The 6,000-nt window shown below is 45.2% G+C and overlaps 1 long non-coding RNA gene across 1 annotated transcript; it reads left to right on the top strand.

Moving 5' to 3' along the window:
• The first annotated feature begins 328 nt into the window (after positions 1-328).
• On the top strand, positions 329-3,184 carry LOC309354583. The gene is made up of 2 exons (XR_014162355.1): positions 329-714; positions 2,124-3,184. It is a non-coding gene; the product is annotated as an uncharacterized lncRNA (long non-coding RNA).
• Positions 3,185-6,000: the final 2,816 nt, after the last annotated feature.

The following is a 6,000-nucleotide window of genomic DNA, read 5'->3' as shown; positions in this document are numbered from 1 at the left end:
AAGCAGAGCCCAAGTACATGCAGCAACTATCTCGGACAGGGCCGGGGAGCCCATGCTTCTCCTTGAGTTGTTGGGCCGAGAGGCAGCTAGCTGTGGGACCACCCCTGAGAATGCCCTCTCCATTGTTGTTTTTTAGTCGTTTAGTCATGTCCAACTCTTCGTGACCCCATGGACCAGAGCACGCCAGGCACTCCTGTCTTCTACTGCCTCCCACAGTTTGGTCAGACTCATGCTGGTAGCTTTTAGAACACTGTCCAACCATCTCATCATCTGTCGTCCCCTTCTCCTTGTGCCCTCCATCTTTCCCAACATCAGGGTCTTTTTCTCTTGTCATGAGGTGGCCAAAGTATTGGAGCCTCAGCTTCAGGATCTGTCCTTCCAGTGAGCACTCAGGGCTGATTTCCTTAAGAATGGAGAGGTTTGAAATTCTTGCAGTCCATGGGACTCTCAAGAGTCTCCTCCAGCACCATGCCCTCTCAGCGGCTGCCGAATAACGGTGGCACCATTCTCTGGACTGGATGTTAAGATGCTGGGAGGAGGGCCTGGATAAAGCCCTCCCACCACCCGCAGTCCAGCGCCGATAAGGAGACAGGCAAGGGGAGATAAGCAGCCGAGGACGTCAACAAATGTTTGTCGCCTTGCAGATGTCAGACGCTCAGAGAGGGACCTTGCTAGCCTAGTCTGGACGCAACTGCTCGACAAGACCATTGGCAGGTATGGCGAAGAAGCCACCCCACTCACCCCCAGTCCACCTGCTTGGTCTCTGCCAGTGCTGCCCTTCCCTGATGGTTTTTGCTTTTCAAAAGGGTGGGGGCGGAAACAGGGTTGGGAATGGTGTTTTTCAGGGGGTAAGGCTTTGCTCCGTTCCGAGTCCCACCTTTTCGTCTCTTCTTTTTCTTTCCTGTGATAGAGGAAGGCAGGATTTGAATTTTTAATTTGATTTTTTAGCTGTGTTTATGTGCGTGCATGTCCACAATTTGAACAGCTTCAAGCAGCAAAAAGTCTCAGGCCAACACTGCGTTCCCCACAGGACAGCCTGTGGAGCCCTGGCAAGGGTCTTCCGCAATTTAGCAGCTGAGTGGCAGGTAGACATTCAACAGGTGTAGTATGCTGCCTTCATGCCAGAGGATGGGAGCTTGTAGCCACTGCAACCAAGAGCACAGAAGCTCTGCCAGAAAGGATGTTTCAGCCACAGATAAATCTAATAGGGCTAATAAAGTTATCCAGTCTTCCTCTCCCCGCTGCTCCCCAGCTGCCCTCATGCTGAAATAGGCTCCTGTTTTCACCTGTGGGGGCCGGTCATTGCCTCTTAGCCTAACCTACCTAACAGGGATGTTGTGGGGATTAAATGATGAGGCGGGAAACCATGCATACCACCTTGAGCTTGTAGAAAAGGTGGAATATAGAATAATAATTCTGATAATAGTATTAGGTCATAAAGAGATACATTCTGTTGTTTATGAAAAAAATTCATGACAAACCGAATTAATAGTAGAACAGAACTTTATCCTTCACGAGGCCTGGGAGCCTGCAAAGCGTAGTAGTAAACTCTCTAACAAGGCCAGCCCTCTGAATCATTTGTTTCTCTTAAAGTAGGGTTGCCACATTTCAAAAAGTGAAAATCCAGACATAAAATTGGTTGAGCTTTTTTATTCAAAATTTGAGAGCTATTTTTAAGGAAATTCGCCAAAATATACACTTCCGACATGGGCCAGGATTTTCCCAGACATTTCAGAAATTTCAGCAAGGGCCTGGCTATGTATGCAAACACTATCTTAAAGGGGCCAACTGCCAGATATTAAACGATGCTGCGTACATTGCTGGAGGTGCCTGGAAGTTGCCCACCAACAGTTGCCATTGCTTTATTATTATTAATATTCTGTTGGGAGCCACCCAAAGTGGCTGGGCAAACCCAGCCAGATGGGCAGGATATAATAATATATTAATATATAATATACTAATATATGAACAATAGGCCAAGGAGGTAGACAGGTCGCCGACAGTCAATGTTAGTTTTAATTTGCAGCTATACATATACCAGCTATACATATACATTTACACATGCAGAATCCTCATAAATCTATGCCATCTTTTGTTTGCTTTCTGGGCCATGCAAATGACAGATGCCCGGCCTTGCCTGGTGGCGGCGCCAGCTGTGAGTTGAAAATGGAGATCTGACAGCTGTCTAGAAATGATAAGGTTGCCACATGATGAGGAAAAAGGCCTGTTGAAACATGGCAAGTCCAGCGTCTCAGCCGGATTCTGCATGCCTGGCCACATTCTAGGATTCACCACCTGCACCCTTTTAATATGTTGAGCTGCGGGTTGCGATTGCTAATGATATGTATTTAAAATATTTCACCCCTCTGGGCACCTAGTGCAGCTGCTTCCCTGCATCCCCAGAGACCAGGTTACAGCAAGGAATCAAGCCCTCAGACCACCTTGATACCACCTAATTAGGGTCGTGTCCCCAAGTGCTGTAGAAATCCTCAGTCCAGATCCTCGGTCAGTTGCTGCGGGGGGCAAGTGATCTCTCTGGAAGCCAGTGGAGACAGGCATCACCATCCTTGTTGATGCGTGAAAGGGAAAGCTCATCTCCACCCAAACTCTGTCACACAGGCAGAGGCCATAACGAAACCCTTGCAACTGGAAAAACATGATGATGGGGTTGAACTGTAGAGATGGAGAGGAATTCATTCATAACCAATTAGGTAGAAATTCAAACGCATCAGATTTGTGTTTTCCAAACCAATGAACCAAACGCCAACTACCCTTTCAAACTAGCACTTCTCTGATTTAAAAGCCTATGAGTTGAGGTAGCTGCTGGCTGCCCTCTCTTCTCAATGCATGCTCTTGGATATTTCTTTCCCCCCCCATTTATTTATTTATTTATTTTTAATGTTGCAATACATATATGAAATCTTTACATAATGATACATATACTTTATATTCGTAAATTCACACTTTCACATTTCATTACGTACCAACATTTATCCATTTCTTATTTCTTGCCCTGTGTCTTCCCTCCACCCCTGCATGACTTCCTTGTTATTATTTTGTAACTTTATTATTGAGATTGTAATTTTGTATCTTAATAATTAAACATTCAATCTTATATATCTGATTAGCTTAACTTAACCTTGTGAAATCAGCCTATACATATCAATAAATTCTTGTTGGAGCATCTTTTGGTCATGTATTCTTCTACCACATTTCCATTCCTGATTGAGATTTTGATTAGATTGCACTCTAATTGTTGCCCTCATTTTTGCTAATTCAACCCAATTAGCTCTTGGATATTTCTTTTACGTTTTGTCCTCAGGTTGCTGTTCCTTGTTGCTCCACTGCCTTCTGGAATTTTGACACTATGGAAACAAGATCTCTTTTCGGGCAAATAATGGGCTACAGCATGTCTTTTGGCTTCCTTATCCTTTTGGCCGTGGCCACAAATGGTGATGAGAATGCAACCGCAAAACCTCCAGACAAATCTTTGCCTCATCCCACTGTTGCAGCTGATGAATCGTCTCAAAATGCAACCGCTTCGGAGGCAATTCATACACCCACAGAAAATGGAAAGAACAAAACCCCTGTAGAAGTGTATTCTACTACTGCCTTGAAGCCTCTTTCCAAAGAATTGACAGCAGCTGCAAAACGGCCTCCGAATGCAACCATCAGCACCACTGAGAGGTCACCTAGCAAAAAACCAAGCGCAGAACCAGGACAGCCTAAGGGAGAAGGAGAAATGAGGGCACCACCTAAGTCAGATGAGAGGAATTCAGCCGAAACCCATGGTAACAGGGACTGTGGGGCTGGCTGCCGACCATCACCTACCACACCAGCTGCAACAGCTGGATCTGGTGGTCTGACAGCAAGCCTTGGAATCATCATGGCAGTGGTCCTCTCTCTCCTGCTCTGCTTCTGACCCTCGTCTGACCCCCTTGGTTGACGTGGGGCTCCCAAGCCATGAAGTCCACTCACTCAGGGATGTGGTAGGATTGTAGTAATGCTGAAAATACGCCCATGACATCTCCTCCGCTTCCAAACACCTAAGCCCCAAATATAATGTGTGTTTGTGTGAAATAAATTCTATGTTTTTTGAAAGAATCGCTCTGAGATCAGCCCTTTAAGCTCTCGGACTGTGTTACAGTGGTGAGACTGTATTACTCCTCTATTACCTTCCTCTCACCTCAAGAGTTTCGTATGTACACCAGCGCATCCTTGAAGACCTAGATTAACCCGTCTAGCTTTGCAGTTTAACCACCCAGCCGTTCCTGTGTTGGTCTTGACTTATCGACTCCTTTTGCTGTTCAACCGTTGAAGTTCATGGGCCCTTATCAGGCTGCCCCAGACAGGCATCCCTTCTGTGACTTTCGTTTCTTCGTGCCTTGCAGCCTGAAACAAAAGGCTGCCATGCCAGAACTCAGCAGGTGAAAAGCTTCCCTTTGCGCTTATCTCGGTGCCCGGAGAAGCCTTTTGCTCTGCCACCCCTGCTGAGGCCCCAAATGAGCCAGGCATCTCATTTGGAATCAACCATTGGGGGGGGGCATTTTTACCGAGACTGCAACAGGGGAGAAAAGGCTTAAATTTGCCTTACCAATGCACCACGCTGACAGGGTCCGCCATGAAGCCCAAGTGGCGTAGCAGTTTATCGTAAGATTGTAGCATTGGAAGGGACCCGGTGGGCCATGTAGTCTGACCCGCTGTGATGCAGGCATCTCAACACGCTGTCTCCCATCCAATTTGAAACCATACTGGGCCCTGCTTAGCTTTGCAAATGTGCTAGCAGTTTTCTTGCTGCGCCACTAGGAGTGGGGTGTTTGTTCAGGGGCCCTGGGTCCAATTCCTTGAATCTCCATGTTTTGGGCCATAATTCAGGGGTAGCTGAGCAGGGAGTCCCATGGGGGAGCATAGTGGTTTGTCTAGGGTCTCCACCAGGGTGTTTCCAAGTCTTACCCCTGGAGATACTGGGAATTGAACCTGCGAAGTTGTGTGTGCAAAGTGTGTGCTCTGCCACTGAGCTATGGCCTTTCCAAGGTTCAGCTCCCTCTTCCAGCTCAAACACATAATGGTGGCGCAGTGTTGAAGACCCTGGAGAGCCCATACTGCCCAGAGGGTACAAGACTAGGCGAGGTGGGCCAGGGGCTCAGTGTGTGCTTATTTTAAAATAGCCCTGAATTCTACTTCTGAAAGTGAAACATCTATTTATATTGTCTTTATATTGTCTTCCCAAGAGTTGCTTGGGAAGAAACCAAGTCTTTAGTGTCATCAGCTCAGTCCTCGGAATACTCTGCCAACAGAGATTCAGTAGGCACCTTTTGTTTCAGCTTTTGAAAGCCCGCCAAAAACTTTTCTATTCAGTCAGGCTTATGCAGGCAATGAAGAATGCATCTTTTCAAAATAGTTGGCTGATTTCTGATATGTGTGTGATTATTTATATGATTGTTGAAAATGACTGATTTTTTAAATGAATAGTGGAATATATAGATATTAAATAAAAATATATAAATATTTTATGATCAATCAAATGAATAAATATTATTTGGGGAGTGTAGAGGATATTGGGGAAGGGTTTTCCTGATCATTTGAGCTTGCTGTGTAATCATGGGATTCCATTTACTGTTCAAAGGATTTTGACATGTTGTACTTCCTGGTTTCCTCAGCTATATAAAATAAAATAAATAAAACAGTATTGTAGATGATAAAAATTAAAATTAATTTTTTTTTCTTACCTGCACCGATGATAGTCATTGTTTGGATGGGAGGCTTTTATCCATTTCCACAGTCACACAATCAATCAATCAATCAATCGCTGAACTGGGATTCACACAGTCACAAAAACAAATTAACTGAAAAAGCCTCAAATAAAAAAAACGCAAAATAAATAGCAAAAACAAAAGCACCAAATATAAGCTCCAAATATCACCTTAGAACACTGCAATCGGAAATGGAAGGCTTGAATTACAATTGGGGGGGACGCAAAGTAGCAGCGCAACAGGAAAC

Source organism: Podarcis melisellensis (assembly GCF_964234715.1).
Source record: "Podarcis melisellensis genome assembly, chromosome: 13".
Classification (NCBI taxonomy): domain Eukaryota; kingdom Metazoa; phylum Chordata; class Lepidosauria; order Squamata; family Lacertidae; genus Podarcis; species Podarcis melisellensis.
Note: the sequence above shows the minus strand (reverse complement) of the source record. Positions and strands in the feature narration are given on the sequence as shown.